This window comes from Paroedura picta, chromosome 6, assembly GCF_049243985.1.
Source record: "Paroedura picta isolate Pp20150507F chromosome 6, Ppicta_v3.0, whole genome shotgun sequence".
NCBI lineage: Eukaryota > Metazoa > Chordata > Lepidosauria > Squamata > Gekkonidae > Paroedura > Paroedura picta.
In genome coordinates, this window is record NC_135374.1 from 31501732 (window position 1) to 31527446 (window position 25715).

The 25715-nt window shown below is 41.8% G+C and overlaps 1 protein-coding gene and 1 non-coding gene across 23 annotated transcripts in view; both read left to right on the forward strand.

Moving 5' to 3' along the window:
* ZBTB20 (zinc finger and BTB domain containing 20) overlaps positions 1-25715 on the forward strand; it is a 643318-nt gene that overhangs the window by 470429 nt on the left and 147174 nt on the right. The window contains exon 10 of one of the 22 annotated variants that reach the window (XM_077341945.1): positions 6392-6451. The exons of the other annotated variants lie outside the window; for them this stretch is intronic. The gene's annotated coding sequence lies outside the window, so the exon portion shown is untranslated. The remainder of the gene's footprint in view (positions 1-6391; positions 6452-25715) is intronic. 22 annotated transcript variants of the gene reach the window in all.
* Positions 6874-7011, forward strand: LOC143840847 (U4 spliceosomal RNA). The gene has a single exon (XR_013232441.1). It is a non-coding gene; the product is annotated as a U4 spliceosomal RNA (small nuclear RNA).

Consider the following 25715-nt stretch of genomic DNA (forward strand, 5'->3'; position numbering starts at 1 on the left):
AACATTCCTTTTCTTCCCTCCTAATCAAAACATTTTTAGGGCTTTATTTTTAGGGGTTGGGGACAGCTGCTCTAGAGCATGTCAGATCTGTTTCTGCACTAGTGATACCATTCGGATTTGCATTTTTAAAGGGTCAACTTTTTCATCCGTTTCTGCACTGAAGTCCACTTCTTCAGGCACAGACCCAATTTCCCCCCATACTTGCCCTGCAACAAAGGAATCCCCAGAAAACCCAATTTCATCTTTTCAAGTGGATCTAATTCGGGGCTGTTTTCGCCACACCCAACTTTTTTTTTTAACAACTGCCTCACCCAATATTTTGAGTCATTTGGGCACGTCCCTTTCTTCGTTGCCTTCCTCCCACTGATCTTCCCCCTCCCTACCTCCATTCTGGAAACAAAAAACTCTTTTTTAAGGGGTGATCGCATTACAACACTGTTTCTAAGTTCTGAAAAAAGCAGTCTTGCACAGCAATATTCGATCGTTATAACCCAGGTTTATTGTTTTTTTTAAATTACAGTTGGGACACTTTGGAGGAAAGGGGGGAAAAGGCACAGATTGGTGTGATGAAGGGAGTGCAACAAACACAAAGCAGACACCATTTTGCAAGGGGGGGCAACAAAAACAGAGCAGGTACCATTTTGCAAAAAAACACATTTTTTGAAAAGGGGACGGGAGCAAAGCATGATGGGAGATTGCCTCTGCCAGACTCATTGCAGAAAGCATATTGCAAATTTCAGCCTGGGAGATGAGGGGATTAAAGCCCAAATGTGGAAAGGCTAGAGTCGACTTATAGTATCCAAAGGAAATCCTAAGCAAGGCTAAAACGAGGTATGTCTCCAAATGCAGAAACAATCTTGGTGCCACTTGCTCAGTTCCTGTGTGGTGGTGATCAAGCCTGAATACTTATTGTTTATCCTCCTGGTTCCTGACAATGTTCAAGTTTGTTTTATCAGTGTATTTCCTGTTGAAAGGCACAAGAAAAGTAGGTATCAAGTTCATCAGCATCCCCTCAACAACTGTCACTGTGGATCTCCTTTTTGTATTTCTAGTATATTTGCTATAATCCAATCAACTAATTTTATCAACTGGCTTTCCTTCTAGTCTGAGGCTTGGGAAAGCTGCCTTGCTAGATCAATGGTTTCCTCAGCAGTAGCCAAGTTCCAGCGCTCTTAATGCCCTCCACGTATAAATAGCTAGGCCTGAGGACATCACTCCTAACTGAGCTTCCCTGAAGAGCACAAGACAGCAAGAAAAGCAGGTGAAGAAAGAAAGACATTGCTGAGGGAGCCCAAAGACTTGCCTTTAGCTACCAAGGCAATAGCCTTGGACAGGTAGCTGCAGCTGCGGCTGCTGCTCTATGCTTATGTTGGCCCCAAAAGCCCATCTAACAATGCAATGGTTGACATAAATACTGTTCACAGAAACAGATAGAGAGAGGTGTACAGTGGGAAAAGTGCTCAGAAGGGCCACAGGTGGTATGTCAGTAACCCACATGTGGATCCCAAGCAAAAGAGTATCACTGATTTAAACTAACTGGTTAGGACTGTTTGATGGTATTACATACAAATAGGAATGGAACAGATTTAAAATTTAAATTCTGTTTTAATAACTACAGTTTTATCACCTAAACTCTGACAATCATAGTTATTGGGCAAAACCCACCAAGATGTAAACAGCTTTGTGGTCACTTACCTTTTAACTTAGCCTATTGCACAGTTGTTTTCTAAAGGAAATACAAATTTTAGGCCCATAATCATATAACTGATTGAAACTACTGTCCTATCTGTCCCTGGAACACCTGGCCACACTTATCCATGCAATGGTCACTTCCAGACTAGACTGTAACTCTCTTTGTGGGTCTTCCCTTGTCCTTGACCCGGAAATCACAGTTGCTGCAATATGCAGCTGCTAGAGTACTTTCCTGGTCATCTTGGAGGGCCCATATCCAGTCTGTGCTAAGGTAGCTGCATTGGTTGCCAGTTGCATTTCAGATCAACGTCAATGTTTTGGTATTATCCTTTAAGGCAGCGGTCCCCGACCTTTCTGAGGTCAGGGACCGCCTCCGGGGGTGAGGGGAGAGCCGACAGCCCGGGTGCCGTGGCAGCTGCACGCAAACGCGAAAGCGCAGTTGCCACGCGAAAGCGCAGTTGCCACACATGGGTGTTTTCGCCACCAGGTGGGGCTAATGTGCATGCACGCAGTTGCCGCGCATGCGTGTTTTCGCTACCGGGGGTTGCAAATGTGCATGTGTGGCAACTGCGCGCATGCACGTTTGCGTCGCCGGCGTGCTGGCGGCCGCGCCTGCCTCTTCCCTTCCTTCTCGCTGTGGGGGGGGAGGCAGGCACGGCTGCCAGCGGACCGGTACCATGGCCTTCATGGCCCGGTACCAGGCCGCAGACTGGGGGTTGATGACCTCCGCTTTAAGGCCAACTGTGGTCTGGGCCCTGAATATCCAAGGAATCAGCTGTCTACCCATGCTCCCTGCAGGGCTCTTTGCTCTGCGAGTTTGAATCTGTGGGTTTGAATCTGCTGGTGGTTCCTGGCTCACAGGAGATGTTCCTGGCCTTTTTGGTCCTGGCCCTGACCTGGTGGAATGAGTCTGCAGAAGGGCTGAGGGCCCTGATGGAGCTATTACAGATCCTCAGGGCTCTTCCACCAGGCATACGTTTAAGGACAAGTTGTGGAAGATCTGGGGTCCTTCCTCAGGATGCCCGAAACACCTAGAGCAGGAAGTGCCCCCCTCTTAAGGCTGGTGTGTGGTGAGTGCAGGGGAAGAGCCAACAGCCCATGCTGGACTGGTCAGGGGGGGGAGTAAAATGGGATTATGCTGCCTGGGAATTATGCAGTTTTATCGATTTTTTATCACGGTTTTTCCTGTAAACTATCACAAGCCAGCTTGGTCTGGGAATGTCGGTCAATAAATTTAAAAATAAATAAAATGTTTATGATTGGTTACATTTGTATGAGGTCACTATGAGATTCGCTGGCAGGTTGCAGACAGTTAGGTGGAGCTATATCTTTTTTTTATAAGTGAAAATAGAATTATTTTGATATTTTACACTTTTGTAGTCTCACTGCCTGAATTCCTCTACCATAACAACCAGTGCTGTATAGCTTTCTATTCATTAACTCTGTAAAAGCCTGTCTTGCATGGCCTTCCAAAGCAATGTTCAATAGTAAATTATCACAACAATTTTTAAATCTAAGAACACTTGCTTTTTTCTTTCAATTATTTCAGTCTCCTAGAAAAGTGTCCATTAAATAATGCTTAATTCTGTGAAATTATCTGATTGTACTTTTTATAGAATAGTTGAAACTCAAATACATTCACCAACACTTACTCTCAGTATTAGGGTTTGTGGAAAGTGATGGGAGGAAAATAGTCTGTACATATTCTTGTACATTGCACACTTTTGTCTGTGTTTTCATTAGAAAGAAGATATGCAACACACACAACCGCCAGCACCCTTGGTCCAGAAGTACCTTTTCTGGAAATGTTGAAAAGGGACTGAAATCTATAGAATCCCAATTCTTACCTTGACAAAAATGTAAGAAGCATCACAAGAAAAGTCAAAATGGAGAGTGTATGTTAACAGGTGATAGATATCAGAAAATAAAGAATAAGATAGTAGGATCACATGTTCAGATCATAGTCCCACTATGAATGTGAGAGGGGTGCACTTCATATTCTGTTGTCTTGCACAGACAAGAAGACAATGTCTTAGAAGTAGGTAAGAGTTACCACGGTTTTAAAAATTAGCATTACAGCTGTGATACAATAGGTTTTCATTGCTCCAGTTTTACTAATAAATTCTAGTTTGGAAATTGTGAGTTGCCCTAGGCTACCAGCTAACACATAGTAGGTATTTATAGCATTCAGAATTCTGGACAGTAGATTTCACTAGTATCTGTTTTCTCTAAATGGAAGGAAGAAACTCAGTAAATCCAGCCTCTACTCTGGTACAAAAGCCAAATTAGTATGACAATACTTCTCTTGTTCACTGCAATGTACTTTTCAAAGAGCTTTTCTAAGATGGGTGTCATGTATCCTATCATATAGGTAGGGGAAACATTACTGAGAAATGAAGTATTTTGAAAGACCTTGACAGGTTTTGAGAAGTGCTTAGTCAGAAGTTCTATAGCCTGTCATCTTCACTTATGTTAATGATTGCCTACATCTGGCCCAGTCCTACCATTAGGCAAGAGGGAGTTAGCTGTCTCCAGTGGCAGATCTGAAAAGTCACAAAAGGACCTCAGATTTTCAGACATGTGTTTATATTTCATTCTTTTAAATTGTACCTATTTGGATTTTTTTGTCTGTGGTGCCAGAGTAGCTTGGGTAATCCTAGTCTGGTTTCTCGAGAAACTATTTTGGTTTGAAAAATAGTGTCCAAAGGATATTGAAGAGTTAAATACAGCTAACCTGCATGGAGAAAGCAGATAACCGATAGGTGATTAATTCATTTATCTCAACATACAAGCCAGCAACTTGTATATTAGTGCTAGACTACTTTTTGACCAATGCAAAAAACAGGGCCCCCCGACTCAACCACGGCCCTATTTGCAGTCCCGCGTAGGGGGACAGAGCAAAGCCAATGGTGGCCAGGTCTGGGTAGGAGGGCTGGCTGCACAGGAGAGTGAGGGGCCAGGCAACTGCCAGGGCACACCCACCCCTCCCCAGGCTGGTCTATGGGTGGTCTGAAACAAGGCCAAGAGGAGGAGGAGAAGGGTCCACCAAAAGGAAAATGTGCCAGCTCCACCCATCCCTTCCTGTGTTATTTCATTTGTGGGGAAGAATGCATCCAAGGATATGGCAGTTGTCAGGCAGGGAACATATAATGGGGACTGGATGAGTGGTTTTGTCAAAGGGAATTCTTTGTAAAAGGGATTCTTGCTTTGTTGTCACAACATGAGGCAGTATCAGCATTTAAGAGGTGATTGTCCTTGCACTCTCCCATTACAAGGTTCTCTCCCCCACCTCAGCAGGCAGGCTGGGGTGGGGCCGGGTATATCAACTAGCAGGTGGGTCAGGATCTGGTTATCCCATGTTGTGCCAGGGTTTCTTCTAGCTGTAGCCTATAAAGTTGTGGCCATTTTACTATAAAAGGTTGTGAGTGACTAGGTTATTGGGGGAATAGCCAGGAAGGGATCCTTTGCCTTCACTGTCCTCCCCACCCACAGTACTGGGGCTGCAATCACAACTATTTAGCTCTGCCAGGCAGCTTTTAGGCTACATTTGATTGTTCTCATATCCACTATTGATTTCTATATGAGGAAAATGATTTCAACTGTTCTGTATTCCACAGAACCTGTCTTCAGATAACATTCTTTTCATACAGAAAAAAAAGCTTGGAAAAAAATAAATAGCTTTAAGTTTAATTGGATCATATTTTTGTCTTCTACAAGCATATTAATTTTGCATTGAAAACACATGACATAAAAGCAAAGGAAGCAACATGTAAGTCAGATGATTTATTCCACTTATTTCATGAAGTACTGGAAAGATGTTCAATTTTCATAGATTTTAATTTTTGTACATGTTATACAATAGCAGAGTGTCCTGGAGTTATCTACCATGTTAATGTAATGTAATTAGGTTAAGTGTGTCTCTGGTGAAAACAGTGCTGTATTTTTTTTTAACTTACATCCTAGCATTTTAATGGGTCAAATCCTATTCGTTGTTAAAATAAAGCCCATGATAATATAGAAGCGTGTGAGTATAGTATCTGGCCTTTGTGTCAGTTGCATGGTTTTAATACTCAGGAGATGAATAATACTTGTTTCTACTGTTAATAGCAGAGTTATTGCTACTTTTTCACTAGAAATACTAACTGTATTGCTAGTATAGTTGCTAACCTGCAGTGTAAGTTTTTAGTGGTATTAAGTAATGGTGGACAAAAATGTATAAAATATTAGTTTAGGCCGGTATCCTTTTGTTTCCCCTTTTCTCATATACTCATCAAAGTTTGCTGCGATTACCTTAGCACTCACACATAACTCAGTTCTGCACAGACAGCCTGAAAGGGAGAGTACAACCTTCAATACCTTATCATCAAAAAACTGTTTAGTGTAGCCAATTAGCAATTTAATTTTCCATGAAAACTTTAATTCATTAAAAGCAGGAAGAGATCACATTTACTAAAACACATAATCCTTCAAATTCTGGACATTTAAACAGATTAGTCCCAGTTCAAGTGGTGAATGAGACTGTGCACGGATCCTGTTTCCCCATCCCCTCCAATTTGTAACGTACCTTCAAAATGAAATTTCTTTGCATCTGGTCAAATGCTAAATTACAGCAACTGTACATCTCTTCTGGTTTGTTATTCCAGCTATGACTGTATCATGCAATCTGAAATGCAAATTTGTGTGATCTCTTGCTCTTTAGAACCATCAGTATCCTGAATCCTCAACACGCAAGGTCATTGCTATCCACCAGATTTCACCAGTATGTATAATCATCATTCCCTTGCAGCCCTTCTGCTTTCTGATCACGCCATATGTTTTAGCATACTTGTTTGCTTGCTTGTTTGATTTCTTCACTGCCCCGCCCAGCACAACCAGCTCAGGGTGGTTTCCAATATATATTCTGATAAAACATTTTTCATTCATTGATAAATACATTATAAATCTCTAATGCTAAAGCCATGATTATACATTAAAACAACCAACAAGCTTTTCTCTAGATGTTAATATTTTAGTACTGTACCATAGTCATACGGAAGGGAGCTCAAATGATGTACTATTAGGTACTGTTGTTTGTTTATTTACTTTATTTATACCCCACCATTATCCCTATTGGGGACCCACAAGTTTCTCTTTCTCCATTTTATCCTTACAACAACCCTGTAAAGTAGGTTGGCTGAGAGTAGCTTTGCACAGTGGCAGTATCGTAGCCAGTGAGGTTAATTTGAGGTGCAATTATTACTAATTGAAAACTTCTCACAACACCCCACCATGATGACTTGAAATATAGTCGGCATTTGCAATTTTTGACAGTCTTTTAGATTTATTTATTACTTTAAAAAATATTAAATACATTTTTCTGATGCTACTATATCTTTTTACTTAGCCTGAATTGGTGATCAGCTAAAGTTAATTATAAAACTACCTATGAAATTCCATGGTGATTGCAAGAACCACACAGGTAGTTTGCTGGACTATGGTAATCCCCCCCCCTCCACTTTTCTCCCATTACTTTTTAGAAGGTGCCAGGTTTACAATACACCTCATTTCTTTAGATTGAATTTTGGCATTCTCAGCTTTGATGTGCTGTGCAAATTATAGCCCTTTCTTGTGCCTGTACACTCATCTCACTCCCCCCTCTCCCTTTTGCATCATACACCCACTAGAAGTTCCCTATGTCAAGCAAATAGAAATTCCCAAGTGAAGCCAGGATTCTATACCACCATATAAGAATTGTGATTCTTCAGAATAAAAACACCTGATTTTGAATCACAGTTTGTAAAATGCAGTTTAGTAGAAGCAGGTGATACTGGCAATAATCGTTGCAGTGGATTACAAGCTTGTTACAAAGGTGCCTTCCTGGGCTCTTCTGCTCTACTACAGTTTTAATCCCTTAGAAGTGCCATCTTGAACGTTACTGTTCTGCACGTTGTGTGCAATGATAGCAGAATGGGAGTCTTCCCTGACCTTGAGATTAATGTATATTCACAGTTTTTAAGTATATACTGTGTTTGTAATGCCTAGTTTATCCCACTGTAAGTGGCATCTTTATTGTAATATCAGCCGAGAAGGGACCAGTTTAGCAGAGCTAAGAGGATACGTAGAGGAGAGGTACCTAATTCATGAAGGTAGTGTTGCCAAGTAGGCAGGAGTAAAGCTTTCCAGAATCAGCCCAACAGTTTCTGGGAAGGATACCTCTGTTACTGTAAGAAAAAGGCAGGTGAAAGGGTTGTGTGGAGTTGTGGAACCGTGCATGAGAAAAACAAGAGTGTTGTAGAAAAAAGCTGATTTTTTACATTTTGTGTATCTGGAAGAGAATAGTCGCATTTTCAGAGAGAAGGGATGGAATTTGGCTAAGGGGAACTAAAGGAATAAAGAAGCACTACCAGCTTACCTTTTATGCAGACACTGGAACCCCGTCTCAATTCAAGATGCTGACAGGTGCCTGAAAGGGACAATCTTGCAGTGTCTTGCCTTGACAATGGTCAAGTCTGCTTCCCAGCCTGGAATACTTGTTGTATATAGGCAGCAGACTCAGAAACTTGATTTCACTTTCAGCCTTGAACATCAGTGGTAGCTAAGGCCCCCATAGAATGGAGCATGCTTTACATCTAATGTGACGTTTATTTGATGGCAGAAGAAAATTGATTCAGGTCCCACCAGACTTTTGCTATCATGTTTTATGTATTTATCCAGCAGTGGTGGTTCATAATGTCCCTTGACAAATCCTATTATTCTGTCAGGAATAGTGATAGAAAGTGTTAATAATGCTCAGTTGCGAAATGTGCATGTTTAACCCTTCTTGAAGCATGCATATGGAAATGGGATGCCCATATTTCTGAAGAATTAGATATTTGGAAACTTATTTGTATGAATATCTGGAAATCAGTTAATTCTGTTCTGTTTTGTTTTTTTGCAGCCATATAGGGTGCCCTTAAGGCAGTAACAGTCATATTTAGTACCCAGCTAATATTCATACCTATTCTGTGCTCCAGCATGGCTGCCATATCAACCAATGAAGACATCTGCCACCAAGTTTTGAGGCATCAAAGCCCAAAATATAACTATCATTAAAATTCTGTAAAATGCCAGTAATCTGACTTTTTCCTTAGTGTTTATATTTGCTGTGCTTAAAGTTCATTATTTCATTTTTCAATGCAAAAGTTGTTTTGGGGGTATGCGTTTGTACAAGAATGGACATGCCAAAGCAATCTTTCTCTGTGCTGTTTCATGCTGGTTATAGTCCTGATAAGTTGTTACGTCAGAGCTGGAGAAAGGGAGGATGGAATTTCATTTCCCTGGTGATCAAACTATGTCACTATGCTGCACTTGAAGCTTCCTTGCCTTTCTGGCTTGTACCTTTTTATATCTGCCCTTCCCCCAAAGAATTCAAGCAATGTGCTTGGGTCCTCAGCCCCCTTAGGTTAGGTTAGGCTAAGAGGGAATAATCGGACTAGAGTCACCCTGTAAATGTTATGCCTGGGTTGGAATTGGAGGTTGGCTTTCCCAGATCATGGTGAAATACTCTGGGCCATTCCACACAACTTAAATGTAGCCGAAGTCTTACCTTTTGTAAACGCTATTAATTTAACGTTCCGCATGACGTTGTAAACAAACTGCAAAACTCCCGCCAAACTCCAGCAACAATTGGAATTTTATAGCGCTTAGGGGGAAATCCAGAAAAGTGGATTCCCCCCGAAAAATACGTTACACTTCTGAGCACAAGCCGCAACACATCAGCGAAAGACATGTGCATTCTCAAAATAGCGGTAGAAAGAATGTCCCTCCCTAGCTCTCGCCCCCGAGCTTCCGGAGATGTAATCGCCATTTTTTCCCCTTAAATCGGCGAAAGCAACGAATAAGCGAGGCTTCTTTGGCTAAAGTCCCTCCACAGAAGTGATTAACAGTAAAACAAAGCTCCCTTCTGCAATTGTCTTTAAAGTTTCCAAGCACATTATAGCCCCCTGTTCGACACTGCCTGTAATTTCGGCCAGAAATTGCAACCATTGGGGGGGGGATTTTGTTTTTACTTGAAGAGTGTGTAAACGATTAAGTGCCAGCTCCTACGCCAGTGAAAAAGGTCTTTCTGAGACATTGAATGAACAAGTATTCATTGCTACTGATGTTTTCAGGTTTTTAAAAAACAGTTTTTAAAGGGAAAGGAGGTTTTCGGGAGCACAAACACAACAGTTCATTTGTTGTTTTGTTTGATTGCCGGCCAGGAGCGGAAAGAAGCACGGAAAGATATCGCCTCCTTTGTTGCGATTCCAGTGAGACCGGAAATCTGTGGGGAATGAATAGCACTACTGGGACTTCAATATTCTGCTAGAATTGAAGGTGTGCGGAATGACGAAATTCCACTATTAAATATAGCGTTTCTGCATACTGCAAACATTTAGCAACATTGGTCATTGTGCGGAATGGCCCTCACTGTTAGAACAGCTAATATAGAAAAGAGTCAGAACACTAGAACATCTGATGGTGGATCAAGATGGGTAGTTGTGTCTGTCTGTAACAGGAGAAAAGAACAAGAGTCCGGTAGTACCTTTAAGGTCACTAGCTTTTGAGATCAGTGGCTCATAAAAGCTCTTTAAGGTGGGCTATTGGTGAGGGGTAGGGAAACTTTTGCTCTGATTAAGTTCTTGTTATTGGGGCAGAATGTGAGTGAAGAGTACTGAACTGAAGATTTGGTGGTACATCAGGCATCTACAATGCATTACTTTTGGGGCAATATTTTGCCTCAAAAAGGGAAGCAAATTTTGTGATGAGACAGATTTTTCATGACACTCCCCCCCCAGCATAAAATTCCAGAGGCATTTTATACTAACTCAGTAGTCTATATAAAGCACAGAGAAACTGCTTAAAGGCATCTATCCCTTATGATAATCAGTCTCTCTCTGACACGCACTCACACATTTTGAACGAAACAATACAAAATCATTTTACAAGCAAGGCATGCCTATGGCAGTTATGAAAGGCAATTTTAATGTTTTCATAGGCTGCAATTCACTTAGGAGTAATCCAATAGGCTTCTATTGTATTTCTGTGAGACTCTGTTCCAGAATGGCTTATGGATTACATAGTAAAACAAAGCAGCGCCTTCCATGCCCCTTTTGGTATAAATTCATACTGTCCTGTAGTCCAGAATGTAGATAATTGAAGCCAGGGTGTTGAAATACAGCTCACATGAAGGAAGCTTATATGCACATGTATTGTGATTAGATTTGGCTAGTATACAAATACCTAGGAGATATATATGCCAAGCCAACCAAGTGCTATGAATGAATTAATTGAGATACATCCCAGTAGCCTTGAAATTTTGTTTTCCTTTAAAAACAAATATTATCTGGAGTTGATTAACAGAGGCATGTTACCTAAGGCATAGATAATAACAGTATTGCTGTCTTTGCCATCGTTAGGCATCTCATGAAATTATGTACTCCATTTTGGTCACTAAGTGAAGAGGATTCACAGCAAAACAACACAGATGATAATGGCTTTGGTGCACAAAATATATAAGAAAATATATGTATCTTTTTAATTTTAGAAAGTTAATAAGTGGGAGTTCATTTGGAAAGTTTTATGTACACACAATTAGGACGCCTTTTCTTCAGGTGGGGACAAAGTTCTCCTGGACTGACATCTGATCTCCAGATTACAGATATCAAATCAAGGAAATGGCAGATTCAGGGGGTAGACTAGATGGCATTACCTGTGATGAACTCCTCCCCTTCCAAATGTCCGCCATCCCCAGGCTCCTCCCCCAAATCTCTAAGAAGTACATAAGCCAGAAATCAGGACAGCAATCTTGGGGCAGCTTACAACATAAACAATCATAAGAACAGTTCATAACAGTTAAAAAAAATTGAAATGAGCCAACTGAACAACTTTAGCCATTTACTTTCTTTAGTAAGACTTTCTGCCTAGTAAGTGTGCTTAGGATTGCAGTATATATATTTTAGGACTGAACTGTAAATTTATGTTCTCCATAGATAAACAGCAGTACAACAGAATAATGAGCTAAGCTACAAAAGTATTGATTGAGGCTAAAAATATGGAATTATTGAGTATCTAAACAATGGAGTTTAATTGGATGCAACTGAAAATTGCAACCCCAACCCATTATCCAAGAAGTGAATCTAATGGAAGCCAATTAAATTGAGTCCTTATTATGATTTCCAGTTATTTGATGTACTACCATGCTTTGCGCTCTTTGCCAAGCATACTGAGTTCAGTGACACAAAGGCCATGTTTGCATGGCAGTTTTAGCTATAGTGCTAAACAGGAAGCCTAGCAAATATTTGGAAACAGTCTTTTGGTAGTGTAGGTAACATTTTTTCACTTTGAAAATGGAAAGTTGGTTCTGCACACTGCATCGCAGGTACTCACGTCTGTTGTGGTGCCAGGAACGGGAAAGGATCAGTACAGTCGTAGCCCTCATGTGTGCGAGATTGCACACAGAAATACCTCCCATGGAAATACCCAAAATGCATTCCCAAAAACTATAAATACTTCTGGGAGGATTCACTGTGAGCTGCATTAAATCTAGCTGCTTGTTCTTCATGCAATTTGGAGGTGGATTGCTATTCTTAATAGAGACATATGACACGTAGAAAAGTTGCAAGTGGGTATAATTGATCCTGCCATTGCAAGAGGTTGGGAGTAAAGGATCTCATCTGAGTGGAGGAAAAAGTTAGAGGTGATCTGCACACTTGGAGAATTTGGGCTTCTAAATTAGATCTTGCATTTGTTATGGGTGGAATGTAGAAACAGATGGACATATGAACACAGGAGGCTGCCTTATACTGAATCAGGCCTCTTATCTGTCAAGGTCAGTATTGTCCACTCAGACTGATAGCAGCTCTCTGGCAAAGGTCTTTGCCATCACCTACTGCCTGCTTCTTTCCCCTGGAGATGCTGGGGATTTAACCAGGGACCTTCTGCATGTCAAGCAGGAGCTCAGTGGTTGAGCTTCAACTTCTCCAGATGATGGCTGTCATAACAGTGGCTGCTTAAAAACCTGTAGTGGAGTGAATACAACTACTGAAGAAGGAGACCTCTGTAGCGTTTGGCCACAAAGTGGGCCCAATTACCATTTTCTGGCAACTATTTAGAAATTTAGAAGAGGAGAAGCATGGCAATAATGGATTTCCCATGTGACCACAAGCAGCACATGAGTGCCTCAAAGTGTGCAGTAAGTTTTGAAAAAGCTGTCATGTGGTTAAAGATCATCTGTTTATGCCCCAGTTATGCCATTATGAAGCTATAACCTTAACAGTCATGGGTGCTTAGTTATGTGAAGTCCTTTTCACTTATTTGTTGCATTGGGGGGGAGGGTTGTTCTTGGCCTTCCTTTCAGGAACTCAGAACAGATTTTTAGCCTTATGCAATCAAGAGAATACTTAGAAGCAAAATGAAATTAATTGAGGTCAGGAAAAAAAGTGAATGCAAGAAGGTCTGAGAGAGGAAAAAGCTATATTATTTAAATCAAGATTAGAACAATTCAAGAGGTAAATTCAACATGTGACTGGCAGAATGAGTATTTGAAGAAGGCCAAAGAGAGAGGTTAAAGAGTAATGAAAGAGAAGAACTATTAGAAGGAGATCCATTTTTATTAGCCATGGCTCTCATATAGTCATCAATAGGGATGCAGAGAAGTCCAAGAGGAAGGTTGATTGTTGCAGCATAAATAGACAGTAAATAAGGGTGGAGCCAAAAAATACAGAATTTAAAAAGATAAAAGAAAGAGAAGATAGAGGAGAATATGCATTGTGATGGCAGTTCTCTCTGTCATCCAAGGCATTCAGACAACTGCTATAGAAGGGACATAAATACATAGCAAGGGCTCATCAGCCACCAGTGGTATGGGAGGTGCCAAACATTAGCTCCTGGACTTGTGCAGTCACCAGCCAGATACAAGAAAAGCTGTGGTCAACTTGAACCAGGCCAGAAGCAGCACAGTAGGAAGCAATTAATGTACATAATTTACTTCAGGGGATGAAATACAATGCAGAAGACCATAAAACGAGAGCAGGCATCACTAAAAATGGCCAGATTTTAGTTATAGCAAAAACAATAAAATCTTGAGAGAAAAAATGGGCTTCAACTTTTATTTAGAGATGGGCAAAAAGAGAATGAGAATGAGAACTAGGATTAGATTGAAAAAGAGGGTGCAGATTCGCAAGAGTATTATTTGCTAGTAAGAAGAGATAGATAAGGCGAAACAGTTTCAAACACTGAGACCATTGCAATGGGAAAAGGGAGGGGGGGAAGCAAGAGACAAAATACTAGAAGCCCTTTCTAAAGAAGAGGAAAAAGAGAGGTGTGCAAAGGGCCCTTTCAGATGCCTCTAAATTCTCCTGGCTCACTCATGCCACCTGCCAATAAGAGGCCATCCCTGATTTTGAGAAAGTAATGAATGACTGGTTCTTCCCATCAAGATGAAGTTGGTGGAATAATTAACTGAATGAACAACTGTAAAAACAGGTTCTATGAGAGACCAGCTGTAGCCATGCTCTGAGCTTTTTCCTGTTGTAGAACTTTGCATAGGCTGCTGAAACAATCCTGTTCATTTTAAAGTCTTGAACTGTGACACACACCCCAAGAAGTATTATTGACTCTTTTTGTTCTTCAAGCGATAGCAGTAAAAAAACCAACAAGGAACAGTTTGAATACTGCCTCTGTGGGGAGACTGATAAGGTTGATCAGTGAGATCGCTGGCTGGTTTTCAGAATTGCCATCTACTGTGAAGGGTTAATGTCTTTGTTAACTGGCAAGCAAATTCTGAGCTGTGGCTGGTGGATGTCTGATGCTTTTGCGATGCTGAAGCCTTGTGTTTCAGGCAGAATCAGAAATATCTACCTGCACATGGGGGCGTTTGAACACATGCATTTGTAAAACCTTAATGCATGTATCAGTAATGAAAATCTTAATTAAGGAAGCTGAATCATTGTCCAGGAACGCTTTTTCTTTCCCCGTGAAGTCCTTTGTGTATCGTAGCTACTACCTGGCCCAGACAGACAGAGCTCTCCAAGAGCTTGTCTGGCCGATCTTCTCATGATTATTAACAGCTAGCAAATAACAAAGTCTCCCTCTCCTTTTGTCTTGTTGCTGAGGCTGGGAACAACAGAGCACACAATGTTCTGGAGGGTTTGTTTGTTTGTGGAGCTTTTAAAAAATCTTGCCTCTTTGTTACGGCAGGAGATTTAAAATAAATCTGTGTTGATCAGAACTAATTTAGGCTGTTCCAAGGATGCTGACATTTGGGCAAACAACGATTCACAGGTAGCCTACCCATGCCTTTTAGAAACAGTATATTGGCACTGACTGATCGGCATGTCAGAGGGGGGAAAGGGTGCTGATGAGTTCTTGCTTTGGATTTTAAAACAAAGATGCAATTAAGGTTCCAGTGGCCATTACCTCTGTCTATTGATTACAAAATATAGCTTTTTTTCTATATGTAACCATACTGGACAATTTAAGATACAGTGCTGCAGGGGAAAAGACAACCTATAGCTGTATTATAGACTTTATTTCTTTCTACTGTTCTCCATGTTGCACAAGACACAAGGCAAGGTTTTCAACAGTAGGTCATAGACAAAAAACGGAAATTCATAATTATTAGTAAAATAGTAATGCTGGGATTAGCAAAGGCTAAAGGAGAGGACTTCCTAATCTGTTCAGTGCTGAGCTCCTTGAGGAAACAAAGTGAAGAAAAGACAGGTACCCTATATATTCACATATAAGACTAGTTTTTCAGCACCTTTTTTCACACTGAAAAAGCTTTCCTCGGCTTATACGCAGGTATATACAGTAAATGAAATAAAAGCCTGCTCCAGCCAGCCAATCGTTGCTCTGGCAGCTTGTAGGACATCAACGGTTTGACTGAGGGACTCTGATTTTTTTTTCCTTTTGCCTTCACTTCTTCCTCATCTTAATCACTTCTTCCAAACTATTCTTTTGGCTTATGTGGGTGAAAAATGGGGTACAAAACCCAGCAGCTATTCATCCTCTTGGCTGTTCTATATTTGTTGGGGGGGGGGTGGATGGGAGAGCCTGTGATGATGGAGCATTTCCCACCCTTGGCTTATATGCAACTCAATAAGTTTGCCCCGATTTTGTGGTAAAATTAGGTGCCTCAGCTTATATGCGGGTATATGTGTGCTTATATGCGAGTATATTCGGCACTTCCTTTCAGGGTCTTTGAATCAGGGCTGCAGAGAGGTGGTCCTGGGCAACAACAACAACAACAACAAAAAGTCTCACCCCCCCCCCATGCTGTCAGTAGATAGCATAGCATATATGCATAAATGGTATATTGGCCTGAGAAATGTAATACATAATTTAACATGTAGCATTTAAAGATGACAAATGCATTAATAACCTAGAAGACAGACTCACAATATGTTTCCAAGTTGAACCCCATAAGGCCTGACCATCCAAGATAAAAATCTGATGAACACAACTTTGCTTGTCCTTTATGAGTTTGCACCTTTTTCTTCCTGATCTCTGAACATCTGGTTTATGTTGGCAGAGTTTAAATATGCAAAGAGGTGTGAAAACCAAGCCACTGAAAAAAATAAAATAGTTTTATTTAGAAGAGAAACAAACTTTGTATAGCAAGAGGAGAGAAGAGAATCCTGACTGTCTAACTTCTATTCATTCTGTTCTGAAGGAAAACTGGGAGGAAATATGCTTATGGGAGAAAGAATAAGCCAAATGATCCAGTCAGGACACAGGAGGAGCATATTTGCCATGTCGTGTACCTCAGAGCCCCAATTCTGACCCAGATGCATCTGTTTGCAACAGAAAGGACTAGTCCAAATCAGGGGTTTGAGGTACAGGGTTTCCTGCAAGTGGGTTTGCTGCAAGGAGGTCACTGCATGGTGTTAGGCTGGGATTTCTGAAGATTTCTGTTAAAGAACTATTAATAGTGACATATAATAGGATATAAACAAATTGTAATACCACACAAAACCAAGAAATCATCATAACTGCCATTTGGTATTTGGATGTGGGTTTTGCTCTAAGGTAGTTGCTTTTTCTAATAGTGGCCATCCCTACTAGATATCACAAATCCTGGAACTCCACATAGTTTATGAGAGGGAAGATTAGCACAGAGTCCAGCCTGATCTAAAGCACTGAGGACTTGTTTTAAATGCTGTAGGTGCTCTATCAACCAGCCTTTGAAATGTGGCCACCATCCCATGGAGCCTGAAGGGCACCATTCAGAATTGGAAGATGCTCTGGGGAGTGGCGAAGGACATTTTTTCCCCCAGTCAGCTAGTCAGCGATCCCCAACCCCTGAGCCGGGGACCAGTCCCAGTCTGTGGATCAGTCGGTACCGGGCTGCGGCTCCTCCTCTTCTCCGGCTGCTGCCCTGCCACTCTGCTGTTGGCTCACCTTTGGTGCTCTCCAGAGGCCGCCATGGCTGTGGCTTCCCCTTGGCGTGGCATTGCGCAGCTGCTGCTGGCAGCAACTCCCAGCGTGCAGCGGGAAATCAGGGGCGCCGGTGGGAAAGCAAGCGGAGCAGGGGCTCAGGCAGCGGCAATATCCCTTGGCAAAAGATTACCCCCCCCCCGGGCTTCAGTAGAATTGTCAAGCATTGACCGGTCCCCGGTGATTAAAAGGTTGGGGACCACTGAGCTAGATTCACTGTGACCCACTAGTATCCCTTCATAAGATCAAGAGTTGTCAAATATTGGGCACATCCGAGCTGGTTAATTAAGATGTCAAACCTGGACTTAGAAAAAGTGAGGGGGTTCTCAGCACCCAATTCTTCCTCCTCATCAACATCCCTCCCTAGCAATGGGAGTGTCAGGCCTTGTATCTTCCTCAGCCTGTATTTGGAGCTTCCTTTTATTGTGTGACTCCTCTTTCCCTACCTCCCCTGCCTCCCAGTTCTTACCTGTCCTAACTCAACCTTTCTCCCAAGTTCCCTGTATTTCAATCATTGGCAGGTTACACTCGCATTTCTGCTGTGCACTGGCTATGGGCTGGGCCCTACCTTTCTATTACTGGCACTCCATGGCTGAGTCCCACCTCTTCTCATTTGGCGCACTTCTGGCCGGCTTTCTCTGTTCACCAGTCTTGGCATCACATTTCTTTGTGTCTGCTATGTGTGCCTCGTAGACACCTCTGATTCTGTGGCTTACCTGGTTTCTTGTCTCTCCAACATCCTTCCAACCAACCTCTTCATGTCTGGCATTTTCCTTGGCTGGTCTTGGTATCCTGTGCCCCTCCGCCACCTTGGCTTCCTTCACCAATGTCTGGCTTGCTGGAGATAGGTGGGCTGAGTTTGGCTGTTTCATGGGTGTTTGTGGGAATGCACAGGGTGTCAATCAGTCATGGGGCCATAGGTAAGTCTGGAGCCCCTAGCCCAGGTTCAAGACAATATTTGAAAATTCCTCTCATGCCCCCTGTAAAAATTCTTGTGGATTCATGCACACTACAGATCTTGCATATTCCAGCACTTCAAGGACCCTCCATTGTGGACAGGGCCTAGGCAGCCAAAAGAAAGGATGCTTGTGGTTGTTGCAAAAGATCCTATGATTTTTTAGAAATAACAAAAGGACATGCAGAGCTATTTTGGGGGATGAGACCAATGTAGTCCCTTTCACTCTAGCCTGGAATTCCATAAGGCCTTATTAGGATCTTCAGTCATTCAAAGGATATGATATTTCTCTTTAGAATTCTGAACTGTAGTAATGAAAAACTGTTTTAAAAGATCTCCAAATCTTTTCACCAAGATGCTAAACACAGGTTTAAACATAAGAACTTCTCATGTTAAGAGAGCCAGTTTGGTGTAGTGGTTAGGGGTGCGGACTTCTAATCTGGCATGCCGGGTTCGATTCTGCACTCCCCCACATGCAACCAGCTGGGTAACCTTGGGCTCGCCACGGCACTGATAAAACTGTTCTGACCGAGCAGTGATATCAGTGCTGTCTCAGCCTCATTCATCTCACAGGGTGTCTGTTGTGGGGAGAGGAATGGGAAGGCGACTGTAAGCCGCTTTGAGCCTCCTTCGGGTAGAGAAAAGCGGCATTTAAGAACCAACTCTTTTTCTTCTTCTCCTTAAAATGGGGTCATTGGCAACTGTGCATGGTGCTATTTAATCATGACAGTGTATTCTTGGATCATGGATTCCATGTGCATGGAATATTGCATGTGCATTGGTGTCGGTGACCTGCTCAAAAATGATGCTCGGCTCTTGCAATAGGTAATTTTAAAAAGACGTGCCTAGTCTCAAATATTTTAATTTTAATTCTCTTCTTTCACCTGTTAACCTCCTCTTCTTCTATAAACAAATCAGAGATTCCACCATATAAAGAAGCCTTGGGTAGGTTTCCATAGATTTATAGACAACGTACTTCACAATGCATGTAATTCTATAGATTATTAGCAAAGATTATTACAAAACAATTTCAAGTAAACTTTGTGCTATGAAAGTGAGATGGTGGTTCCTATCTGAAAATGCTAATTTATTTATTTATTTATTTTTTAAAAGAACTTTCAACAAGGCACAGCCATTGCTATTACTTCTCTTTCATGACTATGTATATGTCATACCTGACACTTAAAACACAGCCGTTTCTTAATTAGCTGGGCATGTTTAAAGAGGAAAAAAAGATTATGGGAAATTTAACAGCTGGAAACATCTACATAGTTGGATGACTTAAAAACAACTGAATTAATTTTACTGTAAAACTTGCCTCAAAATGTCATTTTGAGATTGAAGGAAGAAACTTCTTTTTGGCAGCAGGCAACTGTTTCAAATGTTGAGGGTAGCAGCAAATGCTTCTTGCTTTCATATATGTAAGATAGAAATGTTAAACGATCCCATCCTTATCCATTGTTCCTCTTAATATTTGTGAAATACCCCTGGGGGTGGAGAGTGTCCTGGCTGTCCAAGATGCAATAGTGCCAATAAGCTGGCCGCACCCTGATTGGCCCTCCCTCTCCAGCTCCCACCCTCCTTCCCTGGACGCTAGCCACTTTGCTCTCAGACGCCTTCGAGAGAGATACAGAGAGCCCTGCCAAACCGCAACCGATCCCTGATTACCTGCTATAGCTCCTGCTGCGAGGGCAAGAGAGACATAGACAGAGTCAAACTGCAAACGAGCCCCAAACTGCAAAGGGCCCTTGTTTTTCTGCTACTATGGCTCCTGCTGCGAGAGAGAGATCAATGCCTGCCAGTGTCCCTTGGGTCCTAGCACCCGTTGCAATCCTGGTTGCAATGGGCTTTCTTGCTAGTTCCTAAATAATGTTCAAAGCATTCATGATGGTGGTGTGATCATATGGTATTTTTGAATGCTGATTTCACATGCATTGTTTCTGTAATCATTGCAACAACCTGTGCAGTACCCCTGGATTACAGATGCAGATTCAAGTGGGTCTGAAGCAGCCAAGCAAATTTAGGGTCCAGCGGCACCTTTAAGACCAACAAGGTTTTATTCAAGGTATGATCTTTTGTGTGCATGCACACTTCCTCAGATACAATGTCATAGAAAGCTCACACTTTGAATAAAACTTTGTTGGTCTTAAAAGTGCCACATATATATATTGCATCATTGTGAAGTGTACAAAAAAGCGAGTTACTCTACAGATCTGTTTCCAGTGTGTATAGTAAAATCTGACTCCTTTTATTGACTAAAGTAAGGCTTGTCTGCAGCTGTTCACACTTGTCAAATTTGAAGAGCCATCAGCTGTATAGGAGGGACTGGGCATTCATTCCGATTCCTGAATTATCAAGAAGGCGGGTAATATACTTTCATACTGATGGATGGGTATGCAGTATTGCTATTCAGAAATGAAAAACATCTTTAAAAAAATCTGTTGAATCAAATTTGATATAACTGTCGGTAAGTCCCATTAATATAAAGCTCCATTTTTATTCCAATAGATTGTATGCAAGTTGCTTTTATACTTGTCTCAAATTTTAATCATGTGGCAGAAGGTCATAGTTCATTGTCAGGTCAATAAGAGTGCTAAATCACTTCTCAGAGTTAGAAGATGATGGAATATCCTGGCCAGAAGCAGCAGGGGCAAGGCACATTCCCTGCATTTCAGCTTTTCCATGTCCACTAAAAGTTGATATTAGTGAAGGTGATAATATGTTGAATGCGGTGACATCATGATATGTTGTTTTTACTAGCAGGGGTCGTCAAACTGTGGCCCTCCAGATGTCCATGGACTACAATTCCCATGAGCCCTTGCCAGCGAATGCTGGCAGGGGGTCATGGGAATTGTAGTCCATGGACATCTGGAGGGCCACAGTTTGACTACCCCTGTGTTAGAGAGAAGAAATGTGGGAGATGTGAGTCAGTATAATGTCTGTGTAGGATGTCTGTTTAGATTAATATAGTTTTGACCCGTATAGACTAGAATTTATGGTTTTGTAGAAAGTTGTTCTGAGTAAGCTATACCTAGTGATGTGGCAGAGCCAGACACCTCAGCATGGGATTGCCATTTCTTGTGTTCTCCTCTACTTTTTATGAGTTCTTAGCTGATTTCCTGTTCCCTGGGGAGGGGGGACTGAGCTGATACTATCTGCCACCCATCCACAGTTCTAGAAATTATTTCCTGTGTAGTAAATGTCTAGCCTTGGCCTCCAAAGGAAATTCTCTGTGGACTAGATGACCCTGGAGATCCCTTCCAACTCTATAATTCTATGACACACATATGTATTATGTATGTGTGTGTGTCTGAGTTATAATTTTGTATTAATATTATTAGCTTTGGTTCCTGTAATAGTTAAGAAGGGCAACTGTGCTCCTAATGTGTCCATTTGTATGATTTGTACAACAATTTTCTTGTTTTCTTCTTGTTACCTGTCTATTTAGCTAGACCCATATGCACATTTGCCTATTGGTGCAGTAGAAGCCAAATGTAATTTGTATATGTGCACTTGGGCAAACAGCCGAACCTCAATAAAGCTATCAAGGCACAATTTTCATATTTGGCCAGTTATATTGTGCCAAGCATACCTACCCTGTTCATGACCACCCTGCATGTTCCTTGGGGATTACTGAGATGCTACTGTGGGCTTTATTGTTAGTTCAACATATTGTTCACAGTCTTTATCTTCATAAATCTAGCATGGGAATGTTTCTGTCATAGTGGATATCTTAATGTGCAATGAGAGCTGAAAGTGAGTGGAGTTAATTTGGCAAAATAAAATCCTTTCTTCAATCAACTTTCCATCTCCTGTTTAGTGCTGGAAAGAATCAGAAAATCAGGGAAACTGGCTTCCCAATCCTAGTGTATTTTTCATTTCTGGTGAAAATAAAATAAATAAATTTTTATTTGGGTAGCATGAGTGTTGTCAGACCATCTGACTGGATAGGATTATTATAATCTGTAAAAACTGTTTTGACAGATATAAGAGCTTTTGATTTGATGGATATTTGCAATTAAAACATTTATAGCTGAATCCTATGCAGAGTTACCCCAGGCTAATCCCACTGTCATAAATCATGTTAAACTGGACCAAGTCTGTATAGAATTGCAGTGTTACTCAACAAGAGACACGTGAAAACCTAATTTAGCTGAAAATATATGTGGTCATCTTCAACTGAGAGGAGTTTCAGATAGAACTAGCCAAAAATGCAGTAAATATCCATATTCAGATGGTCTCACTTCTTGAATGGCTTGAAGTAATTAGACTGAAGGTTCTGTGGTGGTAGGATACCGCCTGTGCAAGAGTCCCTTTGAATATTATAGGAAGGTTTGCCAGCTGAATACAGAAATGGCTGCATATATGGCTGATGGTGTTTGTTTGGTAACATCTGAAGCCACTCCCAGCAAAGTATTTCAAAGGTCAAAATACTTGTTTGGGAGACATAAAAGTATATAAATCTGTACCATTTTCAAATTGTCAAACATTTCTGATTAAAAATTCCTTCTGGCTTTACTTTTATGCTTAGTTTATATATGTAATGATACTTACACTTCAATAAGTAAGACATTTCTCAAAAAATAACAAGAATGATCCTTAGCATGAATTGGGTGTCATGAATCATATAAATTTCCTTACCAAATCTAAGAGTACAATGGTCTCAGCAATTTCAAACAGATGGGGCAATTCTTGGAATTAGCGTCCTCCTTTCTGGACACCTACATTTCCTGCACTATACAGAAACCCTTTAGGTGATGGGAGGACATGACTGTGGTTTTCTCTTCCATAGAAGTAGAGTGCTTCATTGATCCCATCTTGCATCCTCTGTGGCCAAAAATGACATGAAGGAAAGATTTGTTAGGATCTTCCTTTTCTTTAATAGCTAAGTAGCAGCCCCACATGACCGCCTTGAAGACTGGAGAAGGCTTGCTGGATGAACGAATATGTAACTGTTTCCTTCCATGTGCAATGTTATTATTGTCTCTGAATGTAGGGAAGGCAAGTTCAGGCCACTTTCCCCCTCATGTAAAGGTAATTGCCTCTCTCATTCAGCTGTCCTTTCCCAGTCTTCGGAGTAACAGCTTGGACTTGAGCATTAACTTTCAAAAAACCACAGATGATGCTGCCAACCCTGGATCTTTTGCATCATGTTGGATTTGGCCCTAAATCCTGCCTCACTCACTCCTAGACACTCTTGGAAACTCACCTCAGCAGACCCATCAGATCCAAATGCAAAAATGAATCCACAATAAAGTGTTGCAGAGATGTTGAATATAAGAACCAACTCGTCTTCTTCTTACCTCTGGCATCTTTTGAAGCCACTGCCAGGCAACCCCTTGAGGTAGGTAAGAAGACTGTAGTCCCAAGTCCACACAGCTTGGTGTATGGATTGTATTGCTTTTGGGCTGATCATCCTCGTTTTCCTCACTGCAAGGCTTCGCACAACAGCCCTCTTACTCCAGTCAAACACACAGGGTTGAATCCCCAACATGTTGCCCATAGGGAGTCGTCCGTCCCCTCCCCCTCCCCAGAACAACATTTCAGGGTACATTTTGGGCTGCATCAGGAAGGAGAAGAAGAAATTGCTCATCCATGCACATAATTTATATGGGATCCAACCCTGTGTATTTGATTATTGTACTGAGAATGTATCTCTCTGTTGTTACTGTCAGTACCTTTCAGTTCTCTGTTGTTGTGGTTGACCCTGTTGCACTGGTGCTGAGTTACTTCCATCTTATCACATCCTGCCTGTCTGTCAACAGTTTTTTAAATAAGTAATTTCTGCTTGTCTGGGCCTTATGCCTGTCAGTATTATTCTGGTGTGGCAGCCCTGGCTACCTTGTGCTGGAATCTTTCTGCATCCTCATGGAAGTCAGTCATAGACAAAACAGGACAGATGGCATGGAAATGGAAACAGAGCTATTAGCCCATCTAGCCATCCCTTCTGCCAGTAAAAGAAAGGATGTCATTCATTTCAGTGGCAGCTGAGAGGAAAGAAAATTATTAACCTTTAGCCAAACTGCAAGTTAGTTTCCATAATATGTATGAATCTTCAACTGCTGATTTCATCATTTTCATGCCAGATGAATTATATCATGTACCTTTAAAAAAACCTAAATATTTAATTTTTGGCATATGCCAAAGCCAAGAATTTGCCCTAGAGCTGGCCTCACTTAATAATGTTCTAAATTGTATGAATTACCACTTCAAATTTTATATCTGTGTGGGCCCAAGGTACAGCTCAGCTCACTGAGGGTGTGAAAGGACAAAAGGAGGCTGGGGAAGGAAACAGTGCTCATTCAGAAGTTTATGTAGACTCTACAATAGAGACATTTAAGGAGAACCATTTAGTTTGGTGAACCTATGCTGCCCATTGAAAATATTAATGAGGTCCCACTGCCCCTAATGGGGCCACATCCTTTCAAGCCTGTAGGTAACAGGCAAATGAAGGAGGAGGAAGAAAAGGAGGATAGGTGGTGATATGCTGCTTTTCTCTACCAGAAAGAGCCTCAAAGTGGCTTACGATCACCTCCCCTTTCCTCTCCCCACAACAGACACTCTGTGAGGAAGGTGAGGCTGGGAGAGCCCTGATATCACTGCTCAGTCAGAAGTGGCGAATCCAAGGTCACCCAGCTGGCTGCATGTGGAGGAGTAGGGAATCAAACCTGGCTCACCAGACTAGAAGTCCTCACTCCTAACCACTACACCAAGAAGGAATAACTCTATACTTGTTCCTATCTCTATTACATCTAAGTTGTAGATAGATAGGCACTACTACAGCCAATTCCTTTCCTTTCCTTATTTATTTATTTTTAGATTTCTATACCGTCGCTCTCCAAAGGTCTCGCGGCAGTTTACAACAATAATAAAAATACAATAAAACCCATAAAAATACCCCTTAATAACAATTACAAATTAATTACAATTAATCAGATGGTGATTTAAATCCTAAGAGCCCTGACACTCACTCCCCTCCATTCAGTCCAAGGGTCAGTTCTCTTGCACTGGGAGTGAGGCCAGATCCAATCAACATTGGGGAGGGATCCTCCGATGAAAAAACTCAGAAGCCACCCCACCCTCAACTGTATGCCTGGCAGAAGAGCTCCATCTTGCAGGTCCTGTGGAAACCTGACAGCTCCAGCAAGGCCCTCAGCTCTTCCAGGAGCTCATTCCACCAGGCTGGGGCCAGGGCCAGACAAACCTGGGGGCCTGGGACAACCAGTAGGTTCATACCCGCAGAGCAAAGTGCCCTGTGGGGGCATAAGCAACTAAGCGGTCCCACAGGGGAGTAGGATACAGACCGTGTAAAGCAGGGGTAGTCAAACTGCGGCCCTCCAGATGTCCATGGACTACAATTCCCAGGAGCCCCCTGCCAGCGAATGCTGGCAGGGGGCTCCTGGGAATTGTAGTCCATGGACATCTGGAGGGCCGCAGTTTGACTACCCCTGGTGTAAAGCCTTAAAGGTTAATACCAATACCTTGAACTTGACTTGGAAGCAGACTGGTAACCAGTGCAGATGTCAAAACACTGGCTGAATATGGGTCCTCCAAGATGTTCCAGTGAGGACACTTGCAGCCGCATTTTGTTCCAGCTGCAATTTCTGGGTCAAAGCCAAGGTAGATCTGCATA